This window comes from Delphinapterus leucas, chromosome 11 (assembly GCF_059928025.1).
Source record: "Delphinapterus leucas isolate spDelLeu-1000000601 "Yukka" chromosome 11, BTC_Dleu_Yukka2, whole genome shotgun sequence".
Taxonomy (NCBI): Eukaryota; Metazoa; Chordata; class Mammalia; order Artiodactyla; family Monodontidae; genus Delphinapterus; species Delphinapterus leucas.
Window position 1 is genome coordinate 97,901,541 of NC_143139.1, and position 20,434 is coordinate 97,921,974.

At 54.2% G+C, this 20,434-nt stretch overlaps 1 long non-coding RNA gene across 1 annotated transcript; it reads left to right on the top strand.

Annotated features, from left to right (window-relative positions):
* Positions 1 to 11,389: 11,389 nt before the first annotated feature.
* Positions 11,390 to 19,077, top strand: LOC111186238 (uncharacterized). The gene is made up of 3 exons (XR_016395075.1): positions 11,390 to 12,611; positions 14,914 to 15,012; positions 15,108 to 19,077. It is a non-coding gene; the product is annotated as an uncharacterized LOC111186238 (long non-coding RNA).
* The last annotated feature ends 1,357 nt before the right edge of the window (positions 19,078 to 20,434 follow it).

Below are 20,434 nucleotides of genomic sequence, written 5' to 3' on the forward strand. Positions count from 1 at the left end.
CTTTCAGCGTGATGTCACACCTGCCCTTTATTTGATCCTCATTGTGGCACTGGTGGGGCAGGGCTTGTGCCCATTTCACAGATGGGGGAGTGGGGTCTGAGAAGAGCGGACCAGCCTCACTGAAGAGGCACCCTGAGGAGGGGAGTACATGGGCTGGAGCCCATTCCTCTGACTCTTCATCTGTGCTGTGTGCTCACAGCGCTGGCGCAGGCGCTGGGGGCCAACGCTGCAGAGGTACAGAGGGGTCTGTGGATTGGGTACACAGGGGATCAAAACCAGATCCCTGGCTCTGCAAAGTACAAGTGGCCTGACCTTCCCCGGGGACTTGGGGTGTTTTTCTCTCTGGCTTCATCGGGGGCAATTCTTTATTTGACCCGGCTAAACTGTAACCAGATCTTTCTATACAGAAGCATCTGAAGGTGGAGTGTTGGTTTATGGGGGCCCCGTGGATACCACTTCGCTTTCCAAGGAGGCCAGTGAGGAGGTACATTTGGATTCAGACTCAATTATTGAATTGGACTTGAGCCAATGGTAGTAATAGAAACCACAGGGACCATTTACTCCCTGCAGGAGCTGTGTGTTCCAGCTAGAGGGGACCGCATGTGCAAAGGCCCTGAGGCAGGAACAGCTTGGCATGTTTGAGGAGCAACCCTGAGGCTTTTGTGGCTGGAGCAGAGACAATGTGGGTGGCGTGGAGTGGTATGAGATGAGTTCCTGAGGGCGGCGGGGCCAGGCCACAAGAGTCTTTCAGGTGGTTGTAGGGGTTTGAATTTTATTCCAAGAACTACAGGACGCTGTTGGCCCTCAGAGGGTGTCATGGGAGGTGTGGAGTAAGTAGTTGGGATATTCGAGTTGAGAGCTGGGGGAGAGGTCTGGGCCTGAGATCTGGGTTTGGGGGTGGAGAGCCTGGGATTTAATATCCCTTAGGGAGGAGAGGAGAGGACCCAGGGTGCCCCCACCCGACAGGTCTGAGTATGGATGATGGAGATTATGGCAGAGCCCCCAGCTGTGTCCTCTTCCGGGACAGAGCAGCCTGGGATGGCAGACAGTGGAGCGAGCAAGGTGGGCAGTGGGAGTGACCTGGGGCAGGGGGAGGTGTTGGTGAGATGGGCCAGGAAGGCTTTGAATGCTAGGCTCTGCTGTGTACACTTTGCCTGCTCTCTTGTTCAACAGACACCCCAAGTTCCTTTCATGTCCTGGGTTGGATGAGTGCTGGGGCTCAAGCGTGAGTCAGAAATGGCCCCGGCTGTGAGGGAACACACGGTGATGGGTCAAGAAGGACACGTGGACACCTGGTGAAGGCTGATGAGGGCTGCCAGAGTTTGGAGGAAGCCCCTCTCCCAGCCTGTGGTAGGTGTGGGGTCTGGGAGCATCCTAACGCTTTTGACTGTAACAGACAGAAAACCCAGCTCTGAACCAGCCCAAAAGTCCAAGCGGCCATGTTGGCCCATGTAGCTGAAATGGTCTGGGGATGCTATGGAGATCAGGTATGGCTTGATCAAGGCTGAGCAATTTCCTGCCCTTTTTCGTGGGCTGCTGGATCTTCGGGGTGGCAGCAGATTGGCTCCAGCCATTCCAGGCCTCATCTTTATACACAGCTGTGTGGAGAGAAACTGCTCCAGTGGCCCTCTCAGGACAGCAAGTGATCTTCTTTCCCAGAAGCACCTGGAAAGCTTTTCCTGATACCTCACGGGCCTGAATGAACCTATATCTGTGGCCAGGAAAGTTGCCGTGTGCTGACTGGCTCAACTTGGCTTCCTCAACAAACCTTTGAGAGGGGAGATGGGCTTCCTCTTAGGTAATCAGGCAGGCTGGGAGGTGGGGTGGGTCAGCTCCTTGCAGCTGGAGGGCTCTGCAGGTGAGGGGTGCACACCTGAGCGAGCACCTGGGTTCCGTGGGCAGGGCCACAGGGATGCTGGGGAGGGGAACGGCCCCAAGTCTCGAGGCTGGTGTCTACAAGAACCACAGGTCTCTCTGCAGACCCCCCCTTGTCTTTTCAGAGTGCCCACTGTCCCTGGGACTTGTGGGCAGGCCTCTGACAAAGTCCTGTAGCAGGTCACAGCTCATTTGGACCTTGTTGCTGCCACCTTTGGGTGTCACGCCCAGGTTCCAGTGGCTTCTGGCCCCGCTACCTGCACAAATGATCTACATCTGTCTTCTCACCAGTGTCGGGGACCCAATGGTGTTTGTGATAAAGAGTGGGTAGTGGGGTCTGTATAAATAAATTTGTGACATAGCTGAGACAAAAGGGTGAAAATGACTCTTCATGGGGTGCAACCTGGAGACTCGAATCCCAACTCAGGCAGCCCCCTTCTCAGCCCCTGCCCCTCATGGCTTGACTTTGCCCCCCCCTACCCAGGTGGGACCCTGTGCCAGCCCCCTTCTCTCTGGGTCTCCGTGACCTCCCTGTAAATACAGGGTTAGGCCTGGATGGCCCTGAGCCCGCCTCTGTTCCCCGCAGAGGCCTGTATCAGACGCCCCGTCCTGAGCCTAAAGCCGAGAGCCAGGTCCTACAGATACGGCCGAGGGCTCTTGCTCTGTGCGCCCCGCACATCGTCCACGCCACTCAAATTAAATTTGGTGCTAATTTGCCCGAGGTAAGTAGGTGATAATTTGTAGCTACAGCATTAAGATAATTGCTGTGAGGGTCTATTTGTGTAATGTGCAAATATATTTTCATAGCAACAAACCATTTTGCTATGAATTATACATAGAACTGTCGGGTGATTTGAAGCCTCTTTTGCGTGCCGGCCGTGTTGTGCCTGCCCTGGTCCGTGGCTTTAGCCAGCGCGGCCTCGCGATGCTGGTAGCTCCTCGGTGCCCACGTCCCCCATCCTTGGGCCACGGAGCCTGGCTCAGAGGGAAAGGGCTTAGCAACAAGAGGTTCAGGAAGGAGTTGAGGCGTGTGTGGACTCAGGTGGAGAGGAAGGCAGGTCGGGGGTGATGGAGCTGCTGCTCTGAAGCCCACTGCCGAGGAAGAAGGGTCCATTTGTAATGTCTGGTTGATTCTCATTTGATTTCGGCATTTACAGAGGCCCGTATATGCCGGGCCTGGTGCTCAGGGATCCCGTTTGATCGAGTCCAAGCCCCACCTTGTGGGGGTGGTGAGGGAGCCCCCCAGTCATGTTAACTAAAGGATCACAGAACCATGTATCCACTCGTACCTGGTGGAGAGGTGCAAATGACGGGTACCAGAGGTGTGAATGATGGGTACCAGAGGGTTGAATGATGGGTACCAGAGGTGTGAATGATGGGTACCAGAGGGGTGAATGATGGGTACCAGAGGGGTGAATGATGGGTACCAGAGGGGTGAGTGATGGGTACCAGAGGGGTGAATGATGGGTACCAGAGGGGTGAATGATGGGTACCAGAGAGGTCGGGACTGAGTGCAGGGCAGGGCTGATGTCCATTGGTGCCGTCATAGCTCTGTTCTAAGCCAGATCTCCCCCAAAGAGTTTTCAGAAATGAAGTTCATTTCCTTGTGCCACAACCAAAAAGAAAAACAGTGTGGCCTTGATTGTTTCATTCTCTTAAAGTAGAGAATACTGAGGAAGATTTCATTGTGTTTCAATACCACTGATCTTTCAAAGAAAAAAAATCAGTACTCGTTCTGTTACAAGTGACAGGTCATGTATAACCCAAACTGGCTTAAGCAGAAAAGAGGGTTTATTGGATCTTTGCACTCAAGTACAGCTGGATCCAGGTGCACAGTGTTTTAGGGACATTTTCTCCACCCCTTGCATTGTCTTCCGCCATGGGCTTCATTTTCCTCCAGTTCCATGTGGTGACCTTGGGTAACTCCAGGCTCACATCCTCTCAAGTTTGGGTCCAGTAGAAGAAATTTTAAAAGTATCTCTTCTGGGCTTCCCTGGTGGCACAGTGGTTAAGAATCCACCTGCCAATGCAGGGGACATGCAGTCAAGCCCTGGTCCAGGAAGATCCCACATGCTGCGGAGCAACTAAGCCCGTGCACCACAACTACTGAGCCTGCGCTCTAGAGCCCGCGAGCCACAACTACTGAGCCCGCGTGCCACAACTACTGAGCCCACACGCCTAGAGCCCGTGCTCCGCAACAAGAGAAGCCACCGCAATGAGAAGCCCGCACACCGCAACGAAGAGTAGCCCCTGCTCGCCGCAACTAGACAAAGCCTGCACGCAGCAACGAAGATCCAACGCAGCCAAAAATAAATTAATTAATTAAAAAGATAGTGTTGATTTAAATATTTTAGGGAATTCCCTGGCGGTCCAGTGGTTAGGACTGTGTGCTCTCGCTGCCGAGGGCCTGGGTTCAACCCCTGGTCAGGGAACTGAAATCCTGCAAGCCATGCGGCACAGCCAAAAAATAAAATAAAAAATATTTTAAAGAGTGGTGGTCACCTTCTGAAGCTCCAGTCTGGGTCTGGGGCTGTGAGCTGAGAGGCACATTAGATGTTGGAAAGCAGGGTGGGCAAAGGGAAAGTTCCGCCCCAGGATCAGAGGCGGTGGGAGGTATAATCTTAGAGGCGAGTGGCAAAGAAGAGAGAACAGAGGGACATGCCGGCCTTGGTCCTGCTGGGTGACTGACAAGTCACCACCTTCACAGCCAGAGCTTCCCTCACAACCATGCAGACCCCAGCTGGGATTTCCTGCAGGACACAGACAAAACGAGTCTTCAAATCCCCTTTCACTCATGCAAAAAACAGTTAGCAACCTTAAAATAAAAACCTAAACAAACTCTCACATTAGTCCCAGTGAGATCGCTGATGCCTTTACTACGCAATTTTTTTTTTTTTTTTTTTTTTTTTTTGCGGTACGCGGGCCTCTCACTGTTGTGGCCTCTCCCGTTGCGGAGCACAGGCTCCGGACGCGCAGGCTCAGCGGCCATGGCTCACGGACCCAGCCGCTCCGTGGCATGTGGGATCTTCCCGGACCGGGGCACGAACCCGTGTCCCCTGCATCGGCAGGCGGACTCTCCACCGCTGCGCCACCAGGGAAGCCCCTTTATTATGTGTTTTAATCGTCCTTCACTCTCTGGAGCCGGTGATGGATGGTGGTGGGCGTGTCACGGGTCTCAGCTCAGGGAATCATTCCTTTATGCATAAACAGGGCTTCTCCTGTCTCGGAGACAGTGAACAATGTCGTGTCGTAAACAGCGAGGGGAGAAGAAGGGGTCGTGAGTTAAACCGATGCCTTGTAGAATTTGCATTTTATTGATAGTTTTCATTTCCTCCCATGTATCATCATCTTGAAGCCCGTTTCGATACACTGGCCTGTGTTGCCAGCGAGTGGCAAGGGTATCTACTCATCCTGACTGATGTTAATCCAGATGCCCAGCGACTGTTCAGTGAGCGGAAGGGCTGGGGGTCCTGGGGCTCCTCACGGCTGCGGAGGAGGCCTCAACGCAGGAGCTGCGGGAGCGTGAAGGCCTCCCCACCCGGAACATGGGGTCCCAGGGGCAGAGGGGGCCGTGGAGGCCGGGCTGGAGGTGCTGCCCTTGAAGCCAACTGGTGGCTCACTTGGCTTCTCTGGGCCTCGATTTCCTCACCCGCAAATGAAACAGCACACCTGGAAGCACCCACCATCCTGCCAGACACGTGGTAACGGGTCAAATTTATTGAGCATTTGCTGTGTGCCACCTCTGCATGGCTTAATTCAAGCTGTGGATTTAGTCCTTCCTGCTCCCCGTGAAGTCAGTTCTCTTATCCCCACGTTGTAGATGAGCAGAGAGGCTGGCCCAGGGCTGCCTGGCTGGTGCGCGGGGCAGGGGTTCTGTCCCGACGGGCAGAGCGCCCAGCCTTGACTCTTCCTCTCTCCCTCCCTCCTTTTTCATTTTTTTTAATGGAAAATTTCAAATGCATCAGAGGTAGAGAGAACAGCATAAGGAACCCAATGTACCCACCGTGGCACTTGTTCTAAGCTGCATAAAAGTTTGTCGAATCTGAATAATGCTGTGATATTAGTTTGGCAGGACATTTAGAAATCTGTTGATGTGGAAGGAAAGTGTTGTGAGTTGCCCTTTCAGTTTGGGGGGGAGGTAATGCCTTCAAGAGTAGCTGACCTTCATAGCTCAGCCTCGTGCAAGTGGATAGACCTTGCAAACAGTACGTGTTCAATAAGTGTTTATCGAATGAAATCAGTGTTTTTTGTAAACAGGATGCTCATAGGGGAAAGGAACCAGGCCCGACGTGGGCGCTGGCCTTGCATCCTATACGTCCCTGCCTCAGTGCCTTTGCACATGCTGTGCTCTGCCCAGGGACCCTCCCTACTTTCGTTTGCAGATGGCAGGGCAGGAGGGGCTCACAGCCTGGCCAGAGCCCCTCCTACCCCATTGCTGGCTGAACTGAGTCCAGACTCCTCGGGGGTGGGGGTGGGGGGGGAATTCATCATTCTGACCCTTACCTGCCTGTTTTGCCCTTGTTTCCACACCCCATCCATTCTCTGGGCAGGAGCACGTCCCCTCGCCTGGCCAGCACAGGGCCCCCTCATCAGCAGTAGGTCTGAGGTGCCTCTCCCTCCGCCACTGGAAAACTGAGAAACTGTGGGTGGGAGGAAAGTGGGGCCCGAGTGTATGGGGAGGGCACTGACCTCTGCTGGAGACCTACTATGTCCTGGCGTTACCCAGAGGGATCTCATTCTTGGACACCGGGTTCCCCGGGTTTTCTGAGAGACTGACGTGCGACTTCTTGTTGGGAATTTCCTGCTGATCGCCCTTGGCCCGGGGGTGGCCATGCTGCCCCTCACTGGTGGAGGCATCATGTCCCCATGCCCGTCCCCCCATCTCTTTGAAGCTGTCCACGCCTCCCTGGGTTCTCCGTGTCCCTGGAGCGCTGGGCTGCTCTGTTCCCGACGTCTCTCACTGCCACGGGGTGTGGGCGTTCAGCTGCCCGCCTCTTCTCAGGTGCCCGCCTGAGGGCAGGGGCACTCGACCGCGGCCAGCAGGACACTGAGAGGACGGAGGGTGGGGGGTTTTGGTCAGTGAACCTCACTCTTCCCTGCGACCCACCGCACTGGGCAGCTGCTCCCCAGACCCACCGGCCTCCCGGTCCCTCGTCCACCGCCAGGCCACCATCACTTCCCTGAGGGGTCCTCAGTGGAGCCCCAGCCCGTGTCCACAGCCCCACCAGGGCCCCCCCCCGCCTCCTGCTGTGTTCCCTCCCCAGTGAGTGGCCCGGCCACCCACGCTCTCCGTGGGGGCCTTCTGGCTCCCCGCCTCCCATCGCTGGCCAGCAGGTCTCTGTCTGCCTCCCCCCACTTCCTTCCACCGGGCAGTCTCCACTCGGAACACCCTGCCGTTGGCCGTCCTCCAGCTGGCACCGGGGCGGGCCTTCCAGTGACCCCTGATCGTGCCCCTACCCTCCTTGCGGGCTCCCCAGGGTCACTTGCCCTCCGCGTCACAGTACCACCACCGTCTCTCGTTTGGGCCCCGAAGCTGGGAGTGGTGTGTCGTGTCAGTGGTGTGCCACAGCCGAGGCCCTGGTAGCTGCTGCTTCTCTCCCTGCATCTCCAGCCTGGGGTGTGGAGGCCCCTCTGGCACAGCGGACAGTGGGCTGGGGTGCAGGGTCATGGGACACTGCAGTAAAGAATGTGTCTGGCCTTTGTCCCGGTTCCCAGGAGGTAGCCTCTCAATCCTTGGAATTTCCCAAGTGATAGGAGTATCTTAGTGATTCGTGATAGTTTATGTTAGGGGGTGACTCGTGCAGGACCCCTAGATAGTTATGCTCACGAGACGACTCCAGGTGGGGCTTCTGTGCGGGAGAGACCCCCCCATGTGACTAGAGGGTTTGGGCTTTGTGGCCTCGGGGGCACTGGAGACCAAGCTCAGTAAAGCAGCTCGATGATTTAATCAGCAGTACCCATGGATGGATGGACGGATGGACGTGTGGATAGATGGATGGATGGACGTGTGGATGGATGGATGGATGGACAGACGGATGGATGGATGGATGGACATGTGGATAGATGGATGGATGGACGTGTGGATGGATGGATGGACGTGTGGATGGATGGATGGACGTGTGGATGGATGGTTGGATGGATGGACGGATGGATGGATGGATGGATGGATGGACGGATGGATGGATGGACATGTGGATAGATGGATGGACGTGTGGATGGATGGATGGATGGATGGATGGATGGATGGACAGACGGATGGATGGATGGATGGGCATGTGGATAGATGGATGGATGGACGTGTGGATGGATGGATGGACAGACGGATGGATGGATGGACATGTGGATAGATGGATGGATGGACGTGTGGATGGATGGATGGACGTGTGGATGGATGGATGGACGTGTGGATGGATGGTTGGATGGATGGATGGATGGATGGATGGACGGACGGATGGATGGACGTGTGGATAGATGGATGGACGTGTGGATGGATGGATGGACGTGTGGATGGATGGTTGGATGGATGGATGGATGGATGGATGGACGGATGGATGGATGGACATGTGGATAGATGGCTGGCTGTCTGGCTGGCTGGCTGGGCGTGTGGATGCATGGGTGGATGCATATTGATTGGACCGTGATTCGTCCAGTCATGGCTATGTAATGAAACTCCAACAGTTGCGCTGGACATGGCGGCTCAGTGGAGCTGTTTGGTGGTGATGGTGTGTGGTCGATGTCCCGACTGCATGGGGAGAGGGCACACAGGTTCCATGGCCAGGACCCCCGACCCCCCACCCGACTCCCTGTGCATCTCCCTTCTTGCCGGGTCCTGATTTGTATTCTTTATAAGAAAACTAATTGTAAGTATAACGCTTTCCCGAGTTCTGTGAGCCAATGAATTATCGGTTGAGAGGGGGTTAGTGAGAAGCTCCGAGTCTGTAGGCAGCTGGTCAGAAGTGGGGTGGCCTGGGGACCCCCGACACATAGCTGGTGTCTGAAGTGAGGGCCGGCCTGGTGCGGACGGCAGCCCCCACCTGTGAAGTCCCTGCAGATGTGGATGTGGCTGATAGAGCCCTGGCTGGTTCTCAGAGAGGGGCTCGCAGAGCTGGGCAGACACTCCCCGCATGCCGTCCCTGTCCTCTCCCCCGGACCGTGGGGCCAGGCAGGGGCCATACCTGGTCTTTTCGCTCCAGAGCTGGGCTTCCGTTCACCAAACCACTTAGCACGTCCCCGAGACTCTCCACTTGGTCTGATTCCAGTGCTAAAAGTGCTCCTCATTATTTTGTTTTTGACATTTCGACGTGGATGCTGACTTCCCTTTCGCCCCAGGGTCATTCAATTCCATGTTCCTTTAGTAGCTGCACAAACAATTCATATCTTCAGAAGCAAAGTCGTCCTTTTCCTTCCCTCTCGCAGACGAGCACAGGCGCAGGTGAGCCGTGGAACCCTGGCCTCCAAGTTGGTAGAAACACTGTTTGGAAAACACTTTGTACTTCCCAGGCCTAGCCGTCGAAGGTTTTTGTGCCCGAAAATGCCCATCTGGCAAGGGAAGCAGATAAATGTGTGGGTTCAACAGGATGTTTCTAAACAAACAGAAACCATGACCAGAATTCTCAAAGAACCTGTGAAAAGGCCGCCGTCTTTGGAAACCGAAACGACTGGCAAATTCTGAACGTGCCAGTGGCTTGCAGGCTCCCGGGAGAAGCCGACGTGGCATAAATAACAAACAGCTGTCCTGGCCGGGCAGCAGGCGGGACTCCGAGGGCACGTGTGAGTGTGTGCGCGTGTGTGTGACCTTGACTCGCCCTTCAGAGCCGGCCGGTGATGAGGATGCTCTGCTGTCTCTCTCCTCATTTTAAGTGAGTGTCTGAGAACAGTTGTAAATACTTGTCCCCTGTGAGTCAAAGTGAGTTCAGAATCGCGTACGTTTCTGGAGGGGCACCCTTCTATTTTCTGCAGGTTCTGACACTCTTCCTATAACCAGTCCGCCCGTCAATCAGTAAATGATTGCTGGACGCCGTCCGAGCCACAGGCACGGGCAGCAAGCGTGTGCTCTGGGGATGCCCGTGGTGGTGAAGGTGACCTTGGCTAAGGTACCCAGAGCGTCAGGTAGTCGGTGCCCGTCCGGCAGGCGCTGCCACCACCTCAGCGCGGCCTCCCGTGCCTCTTGGCTCAGGTGGGCTGGTCCAGAGGCTGCTGTTTTTGGGATCGCCCCCAGCTGTGGCAAGAGACAGCAGCCTTGGGTGTCGGTGCCGGGGCCAGGCTGTCTGCCCCGCAGGGGAGGACCGCCCCGGAAGCCGAGTCATCATGCTCTGTGGCTGCCGGATGCGCCCCCGCTTCGCGAGCTCAACCACAGGCGGCTGCTGGGCTCAGTCTGCCCTGTGCCACCTCCACGCCCCCCCTTGCACACCCCCCTCCGTAGGCCGCCCTCCCCACCCCACTCCCGTGTGTGTCCCCCTCCCTGTGCAGGTGCCTCTCCGTCACTCTCAGCGCGGAGCGGATGTGCCAGGTCAACGGCTAACGGACAGACTGACAGGTCCTCAGGTGGATGTCACGTCAGTGCCAGGTCACCAATCCCACCCGCAGGACTGATGTCTTCCCCCCGCCTCGGGTGGCTTTAGGTCCACAGACTTGAACTCTGGACTCAGGACCCTTTTATTTTTTGATTAATTTATTTATTTGGTCTTGCCATGAGGCTTGCGGGATCTCAGTTCCCCAGCGAGGGGTTGAATCCCTGGCCACGGCAGTGAAAGCCTGGCACCTTAACGACTAGGCCGCCAGGGAGCTCCCTCAGGGCCCTTTGAGGTCTCCCCCCTCCCTCCCTGCCGGCCTCCCTCTTAAAGCCACGCAGGCCGCCCTCTGCACTCGCCTCATTTCCTGCCACTCAGAAGGCAGCGCCCCCCACTCACCTGCCGTGGCCTCAGCTGCCCTCAACCCTCCCCCATCCTGCCCCTCTCTGCTGGGGCTGCGCGCTCTGTGCGGCCACGCTGCTCCCGGGGCCTCCTTCCTGGCCGGGTCCCTCGGGTGTCCTGAGAGCTGCCAAAGTCCCGACTGCAGCCCAGAGTCAGCCGGGTGAGCAGGCAGCCTCAGGTCTGGTGACAAGCTTGGCCCGGGAAGGAGGGCAGCTCCTGGTCCAGCGCCACCAAGGCTGCTTGAAACCAAGCGAAGTGCCCTCCTGCCCAGCAGCTCTTGCTGGGGGTCGAGTCCTCTCTCAGGCTACCTGCAGAGGCCAGGCGCCCGTGTGACTTGCGTCCCACGTTTGGGACATTCTTGCGCCCGTGGGGCTCGTGTGGGTGCTCCGGGCCTCGGACTGTGGTCCCTGACAACGTGCCGATTGCATTTCACTCAAGCAGCCTAACCCTGGCCCATGTCTGGGCATCCCTGGAAATGTTTGCGTCCCCTTGTGGGGGACAGAGAGGAGGAAAGGCTGGCCGGGGGCAGACTCGCCTGCTGCTGGGCCGGCTCGGGGGCCACAGCGCCGGGGGCTCTGCCAGGGCTGCTTCCAGACCCGCTTCCCCCTCGACCGTGGAAGCCCCGTTTGTCCACCCACAGCGTGGTGCCCAGCGGCCGTGGCCTGGGGCCCGCGGCTCAAAGCGAACAAAGACACAGTTGGATCATAGGAGCATCTGGAAGCCTTTGGGCTGCTTGTTTCATGAGAATACCCCTGACCCAGCCATCCAACCTAGTTCGTTAAAGAATCTTCCAAGAGATGCTGAAGATAGAATGGCGACAGCAAGAGCCTTGCTGGTAGCGGATGCCTAGAGGGTCTTTAGCTACCACTGCTGCCGCGTGATGGGCTTGGCCGCGGAATTCGCGAGGCGAGCCAGAATCCCAGGCAGCCCGTTACCCCGGCCGGTGAGCTGCCCTCCCAGGAGGCGCTCCCCACCCCGTCCTCCTGAGCAGCTGACACTGCTCTCAGCCCACTGTGTGTTTACGGAGCACACAGGACAGAGGATGCCCGATCCCGGAGAATTCGTCTCCTGCGGTCCTCTGAGATTGGGCACGTTCCATTGCCAGATTATTCCTTTTGCGACATCAAATAATCCATGACCTGTGGGTCAACTCTCACCGAGGGTACCGCTGCTGGGCCAGGGATGAGTTGAGGATTTGTTTTCTGGTAAAGACAGAAGTACCCCCGACAGACAGAAAGCAGGTGGGGTTCCTGGCAGTGGCGGGGCAGGGAAGGAGGAATGATTGCCTAATGGGTATGGGCTTTCTTCGGAGCAGTGAGAAGGTTTTGGAACCGGATGGAGGCCATGATCTCACAATGTTGTGAATGTACTAAATGTCACTGAATTGTTCGCTTTAAGACGGTTAATGCTAAGAATTTCACCTCAATCCAAAAAAAAGTACCTCTGACAACAACTGATACATTGTGCTCTTTCCAGGCACCTGCCTCAGAAACCTTCACCACCAGATGGAAGTGGTAAGCATGGCCGCCGTGAACAGTTGTGTAGGTTGTTCACTGCCCAAGGGCATTGACATGAAGGGCTACTATCAAGCGGGTCTCTTCTCACCTAGCGCTGGAAGGCGTCTGCCTGGAGGAAGGAGCTCCTGTTTGTACTTGACTCAGAGGTGCTCTATGGGCTTCTCGGCCATGATAGGATGAGCCCTAATGCTTAGTCTTTTTCATGGCTTTTCAGGGAAAAAGCGACACCATGGACATCATCCTCCCTCGCCCCATCCAAGCGGGTGGCTGTCCTGTGGCCAGATGTGCGCTCCTACTTCTGAGATGGGTAAAGAAATCAGTCCTTGTCCTTGAAGCTCAACCAGTGATTTGGTTCATGACTTCCTACACTGAGCACGCACGCAGACATGTCGAGATCCCAAGAAGAACTCGGCACGTTGTGGGCAGAACCCGGGGGCAGGAGAGAGGTGCCTGCTTTTACCACAAGTGTCCAGTGTGGATCAGGGAGCCGGGCAACCACATCTTCCTGTTTCTCCTTTCTTGAAAAAGTTGAGAAATGCAAGAGCGGCCATCCTTTCAGGAACGAGGAGGCATTCTCAACGGCTCAAGGACTCTCTGTGTGAAGTCAGAGATCTCCATCTGGGTTCCGTCTGGGGAAGGATGGGCTCAGTGAATTGTCCCTGAGGGCTTGGTCCCAAGGACCTGTGCCCGGGTGAGTCTGGGCATTGAAGTTGCTTCCACATTGCTGAACACAAACCACGTACTGCGTGAGGTCAGCTTCGCATCATTCTTACATCGAAGCTGATGATCGCTGGGGGTACGTGGCTTTCTGAGGACAGGACAGTGCGGGTCAGAGGGTGAACTCCGGAGCCAGGCTCTGCCCCTTACTGGTTCTCCTCTGCCAGCCTCAGCTGACTCCTCTGTAAAATGGGCATGTTAGTACCTGTCTCATGGGCTTGTTGTGAGGATTAAATAAATGGGTAAATACGTGCGAGGGCCTGCAGGTCACATAGTCAGTGCTTTGGGTGGAGGGTACTCTGAGGTTGTTTAGAAACCAAACCAGCTAAGGAGACGCTAACATCCTTTTGAGCAAAGCAAAAGGTCCCACTGTGTCGTCCCGGCCGTGCAGGCGGCCGAATGCTGGCAGGCGGCGGGGGCTGCTGGGGTCTTCTCCTCGAGCAGTTCTGGGGGTGCTCGTCCACCCGAGCGCCTAGATGGGCTGCGAAGAGGCTCTTCTCTGGGTGTGAGAGGCAGGAAGGCGGCCCCGCCTGCATCTGCAGAACCTGGTGTCCAACAGATGCCTGGTCGGTTTGGGGTCGGAGGGGGAACAGGCAGAAACGCAGAGAGAAAGCTGAAGGGGGCTCCTGTGTGGGCGGGAGTTTGCACGAGGGGCTTCCCTGCAGCTCTAAAGCCGACACCTCTGTCCCCGCAGCCGGCTCATGCCAGGCCCCCTCTGTCAGGGCTGGGGGCTAGGGGCCTGGGCACCTGGTCTGACTCCCCCTCCTGCACTAGGGGGAGCCGGTGCCCGTGGTTCGGCCTCCCGTGGGCTCTGGGCTCCAGCGGGTCTGAGATAAGACAGCTGTTTTGGTTATGCAAGGTGAGGAGGTTCTAGAGAATCTGCAGGACAGCAGAGAGCCTGGGCTGACGATGCGTCACACACTTGAGGTGTCCTGGAGAGGGTGCATCTCGTGTCGTGTTCTTATCACATACACACACACACACACGCATGCACATACAGCATTGCACATGAAGGGGCACAAGGAAACCTTTAGAGGCTGTGGTTGCGCCTGTTACCTGGTTGTGGTGATGGTATCGCAGTGTACGCACATGTCCAAACTCATCGAATGGTGCACATGACATATATCCAGCTGCGTGCGTGTCAGTGACATGTCAGTGAAGCTGTAAACGGCGGAGCAGTCAGGGGGCGGCCGTTTACGAGGCGCAGGCTGGGCCTGGCGTCGAACTTCTCACCCAGCTGAGCCTCCTGTTCTTCTCCCCACTTTTCAGCTGGGTAACCTGAGGCTCCTTACTAGTCATCGTGCCGGGTCGTGATGTCTACCAGGTGTCAGGCAGTGGACAAGTGTATGTAAATAGCCTCACTACTTGTGTAGGAGAACCCCTGCTTTCAAGGGGATGTGAGTGAATTCGGCCAGGACTTGCCCAGGGTGACCGTCCTGGAGAGAAATCAGAGGGTGTCTTGCTTGGTCCCCACAGTCAGGAAGATGTGACTCGCAGAGAGATGTTCAAAAGTGAAGCCACTGCCGACCCCAGAAACCGGGCCCCGCGATGCCCTGTGCGCGCCCTCCGGGAGCCGTGGGCACAGGGCTTCCTGGCTCTGTGCTCTCCTACATCTGTACGAATTCACGGCCATTCAGACTGGAGACAAATATTTATCTTTATGCAGATGAGATTCTCAAGCGTGTTTGATGCATCCGAGCTCTTATGAAAGCGGAACATCTGCAGACGTGCACTGCTTCCATTATGTTCTGGGTTTAGGTTGTGTCAGCATTTATGTTTCCTTAATATGAGAAACGCCAGCGCTGTTCTTCCAGGGCTCCTGCTGCCAGCCCCTCCCCCCGGGCCCCGTCATCTAATCATTTTCTTTATTCTCTTGCTTCTGTTGTTTCTAGTCACAAGTTTGGGGAGAAGGTCACCTATTTCAACTATCTGAGTGAGCTCCGTGAACACCTCAAATACGACCAGCTGACCGTCCCCCCGGAGGTTCTGCAGTGAGTGAGATCCTGTCCTGGGAGGCGTGGGCTACGCCCTCGAGCTTCCTTGGGCCTCCGTCCCATCCCGGTAACGCTGAAGGCTTAATTTTCAGACGTGTGCCCGGCCAGATCTGGTTCCGAAATCTGCGGCCTCAACAAAGATTCACAGTAAAAGATGCTAACTGCTGACTCAGAGCAGCGAGGCTGAGGATGGCTGTGTACACGGATGAGATGTGCTCCTCACCCACCACTGCAAAACTGCTTAACGAAAAAAGTCAGCCACGGTGGCAACTGCTGTTCGCTGCCTTGGCGTTTGCCGTTCTTGCTTTGGAGCAGAGAACGGGGGCGATTTCTCGGGTGTGTGGATGGCACCGTGGACAGCATGAAATGTTCCCAGGCCCACTGCAGGTGTTCTGGAGGACAGCCCACCTGGTGCTTCCGGCTAGAAGCCTAGTTAACGTGTCTGCTGCTTTGTTTTATACAGCAGTGGTCCCCCACTTGGACAGGGCGTCAGGTGGGCGGAGGGAGCCCAGGAAGGTGTGTGGTCGGTCCCCGACCCACCGTTAGCTCCGGGTGGAGCTCAGTCTCTGAGCCCTGCCTGAGCACCCTCTGCCCTTTGCATCACCCTCTCTGGGGGCTCAATGGAGCCCCCAGAGAGGGTGCAGGGTCCTCGCCAAGCTGCACGCAGGTGAGGCCGGCAGCCCCGCAGGGGGAGTGGAGATGTCGCGCTCCCTCTGGGTGCCAAGTCACAGGCGCTGGGGATATTAGAGCCGTGTAGGGAGTGTCTGCCCACAGGACACTCGCAGGGAGTGGGGCCACGAGTCGGTGACAGTAGGAGCCGAAAGAAGGGCTGAACCCAGCTAGGGAGGGGACCGGTGAAGAGGGGATGTCAGGGAAGGCTTCCATGAGGAGGTGACTTCTGAAGTGAGTTTCAGAGGGACTGTTGGCTACATCGAGAGTCCAGGGAGAGGTGTTTCCTGCAGAGAGAAGCTCTTGTGTAGACACGTGGGTGAAGTATTGGCCAGGGGCTGGTAGGAGAGCCTGGACATTTGACAGAGGTCGGATGACCCTTGCTGGCTTGTGTGTGTTCCTGTGTGTGCATGTGCAAGACAGCCGTAAGGCACGTGGGCCCAGAAGATCGGAACGCTCAGGTGTCCTGCAGACCTTTGTGGGGCATCTGCCCCCAACAGCACCTGGAGCCAGCCCCTTGTGGCCCGAGGCTTCTCGCCTGCAGGGTGACAGCTGTGCTTCCTCTGTGTCCACAGATACGACGAGGAGCTTCGGAACCTGCACGCGGGCAGGCTGCCCCCTCCCACAAAGACGGCCCTGCCGCGGCGCCCTCTGCCCACCCAGCGGTTTGACATCAGTCTGCGATAGTAAGTGAGCCTCCACGTGGTCTGCCCTTGTTTTCTGGGAGGGTGGGATGCTTCCGTGTGCCGGGAAGTTCTCTCCAGACCTTGGCCTCTGCATCCGAGCTTAACCCCGCAGGAAAACTGAAGTGTGAGCTTGACACTGAGGCCGGAGTGCCCGCTGCTGTGTGTGTCTGTGTGCAGAGGACCCAGCCGTGGGCAGGGAGGGGACCGGGGGCCTGGGGTCCTCGGCCCAGCTTTCGTCACCACTGCTCACTGGGCGGTTCTGGCCCCCGACCCACAGGCCACGCTGGGACACCTCCCACCACCTTCCACGAGAAGTGTGGCCACGTGCTTTGCTCTGGCCAAGGAGACAGGAGTGGCCACGGGGCGGGTCACCTCCTGGAGGGAGCTTCAGGGGCCAGTTCATAGTTCGCCTCTCGTGGTGACGGAAGCCGGGTGGAGATGGTGCCTCGCTGGCTGCGTCCCTGAGTGACCACAGAGTGCCTCCCACTGACACCCACGCTGCGGGAGGGCACAAGTGAGGGGTGAACTTCTGTGGGGTTCAGCTGCCAGTATTTAGAGACTCTTGTTACCACGGTGTGTCCTACCCTTCCTGCCTGATCTTACCCTTATTAGGCCACATGACCTTGAACTCACTCCCCCTCTCAGCTTGTTTCCTTATTTCTAAAATCAGCAAGTTGGATGATGTGATCTTTAATCTTCACTCCTTGGAAACGATTCTGGGCCAACTGTCCATGCCAACTTTGTCTCTTTTAAGACTCATCTCACCTCCTCCAGGAAGCCTTCCCTGATGCTCTAGACTGCATAAAGGGCCCCCCTCTATCGCAACCCAGATCTGAGCAGGCTGCTGTGGGGAGTCCCGCCAGCTGCTTTCCCTGCTCAGCGACGAGCCCCTTGTCCTCCTCCTATTTTCTGCCTCTGGCACCAGGCCAGGTGCTGAGGGCACCTGAAATGATGGAAGATGAAGGGGTTGTTTTAACCGTACAACCACCGTTGGGCACTTGGGTCTGAGCTACACGATGTACAGGGCCTGGAGGGTGGTGGATCCCGGAGAGGCGTATGCTCAATTTCATTTGTTAGTAGTTTCTTGTTAGAAACTTGCATGTGATCTGTTTCTACATAAAAATCTGATGATCTTTAAGACCCATGTTGGATTTTTTTGGGTTGCACTGGGTCTTTGATGCTATGCGGGGGCTTTCTCTAGTTGCGGCGAGCGGGGGCTGTTCTTCGTTGCGGTGCACAGGCTTCTCTTGTTGTGGAGCATGGGCTCTAGGCACATGGGCTTCAGTAGTTGCAGCACATGGGCCCTAGAGCACAGGCTCAGCAGTTGTGGCGCACGGGCTTAGTTGCTCCGCAGCATGTGGAATCTTCCCGGACCAGGACTCGAACCCGTGTCCCCTGCATTGGCAGGTGGATTCTTAACCACTGTGTCACCAGGGAAGTCCCCGCGATTGCCTCTTTAAATTAATATTTTATGTTGTTTCATTGCAAATGACTATCATAAAATTGCAATAAACATATTAAATAAAGCACCAAATATGTAATTTGTTTGGACTATGAATGAATGAAAGTCATTAAAATTCATAAGCAAATCCTATTCACAAGTGTTAATTCGCTGAAGTTCAAAAGCACACAACAGAAAGCCATCACCTTAGAACAAGCTAATTAAGGCAAAATATTAAGGGGAAGTCAGAGATTCAAGAAGTCTTTGCCTGCCTGCCATCCCTGAAGTGGGACAATGGAAACGGACATGTGCATTTTGTGCAGCCTCATCTGGGCAGCTGTGGGGAAGTGGAAAGAGGGAGGGGCCCCCTTAGGGCAGAGGAGCGGAGGCAGCTCACATCCCAGCTCTAGCTCTTTCCAGCTCTGGGAAGGCAGTCTTGTGGCTTAACTTCTCACCCCAGTCTCTTCCTGTGTAACCGTAGGTATAACCCCGCCCTCCGCACCCTCCAGGGCCACGGGATCTTAATAGGGTGTGCAGACAACGCGAGGCAGTTCCTGCTGCCCAGTGCTTTTCCTGCTCTGTTCCTCCTTCTGATCCCCTCCTCCAGGAAGCCTTCCCTGATGGCTCCACACAGACGGGAATCATCTGTTGAAAAGACTATTCTTTCCCCCATTGAATTGCCCTGGGACCCTTGTAAAGAACTAACTGACCATACACCTAAGGGTTTATTTCTGGACTTTCAATTCTATTCCACTGATTTGTATGCTGGTGTCACACGATCTTTATTGCTACAGCTTTACGGTGAGTTTTGCAATTGGGAAGTGTGATTCTTCCAACTTTGTTCTTCTTTATCAAGATTGTTTCAGCTCTTCTGGGTCCCTTGAATTTTCGTATTTTAGAATCAGCTTGTCCATGTCTGCAAAAAAAAAAACCAAAAAGCAGCTGGGATTTCAATAGGGATTGTGCTGTCTCTGTAGGCCAATTTGGGAAGTATTGCCATTTTAACAGTATTGCCTTCCAATTCAAGAGCATGGATAGCTTGCCAATTTTTTGAATGTTTTAAATTTCTTTCAATAATGTTTTATAGTTTTCAGTGCACCAGTTTTGCACTTTTTTGTTAAATTTATTAAGTATTTTATTCTTTGTGATGTATTGTAAATCAAATTGTTTTCTTAAATTTATTTTTTGATTGTTCATTGCTAGTGTATAGAAATACAATTGATTTTTGTATACTGATCTTATATCCTGCAACCTAGCTGAATTCATTTATTAGTTCTAATAGGTTTCTGTGAATTTTTTTTTTTAGTATTTTCTATATCTAAGAGCATGCCATCTGCAAATAGAGGTAGTTATTCTTTTCCAACCTGGATGCCTTTTATTTCCTTTTCTTGCCTGGTTGCACTGGCTGTACTGACTGGTACCATGTCGAATAGAAGTGATGAGAGTGGACATCCTTGTTTTGTTCCTGATCTTAGGGGGAAGCCTTCAGTCTTCTAACATTAAGTATGATGCTAGCTGTGGGTTTTTCATAGACACCCTTGATCAGGTTGAGGAAAATCCCTTCTGTTCCTACTTTGTTGAGTGTGGCTTTTTTCTTTCATGAAAGGGTGTTAGATTTTGTCAAATGCTTTTTTTGCTCTATTGAGCTGATCACGTGACTTTTGTCCCTTATTCTATTAATATGGTGTTACGCTGATAGATTTGCATATGTTGAACCAACCGTGTATTCTTGGGATAAATCACATATGTTCATGGTATGTAATCACACATGTTCATGGTATGTAATCACACATGTTCATGGTATGTAATCACACCTGTTCATGGTATGTCATCTTTTTCTATGCTGCTGGATTTGCTTTGCTAATATTTCGTTGAGGATTTTGTTTCTATTCATAAGAAATACTGATCTGTAGTCATCTTGTCTTCTGGTGTCCTTGTCTGGTTTTGGTAATACTAGCCTCATAGAGTGAATTGGAAAATGTTCCCTCCTCTCCTATTTTTTGGAAGGGTTTGTGCAGGGTTACAGTTAATCCTTCTTTTGACATTTGGTAAAAGTCACCAGTGAAGCCATCTGATCATGAGCTTTTCTTTGCAGGAAGTTTTTTTGACTACTAATTCAATCTGTTTACTTGTCAATCTATTCAGATCTTATATTTCTTCTTGAGTCAGTTTTGGTAGTTTGTGTTTTTCTAGGACTTTGTCCATTTCATCTAGGTTATCTAATTGGTTGGTGTGCAGTTGTTCTTAGTACTGCTTTGTAATCCTTCATTTCTGTAACATCACTGGTAATGTGCCCCCTTTCATTCCTGATTGTCGTAATTTGAATCTCCTCCCTTTTTTTCTTACTCTCGCTGAAGCCTTATCCTCAGTGATCTTTTCAAGGAATCAACTTTTGGTTTGATTGATTTTTCTCTATTGTTTTTCTATTCCCTATTAATTTCCACTGTCATCTTTAATATTTCCTTCCTTCTGCTTGTTTTGGGTTTAATTTGATCTTCTGTTTCTAGTTTCTTAAGGTGGAAGTTTTGGTTATTGATTTGAGATCGTTTTTCTTTTCAATATAGGTGTTTAGAGCTATTAATTTCTCTGAGCCCTGCTTCAGATGCATCCCATCAGTGCTAGT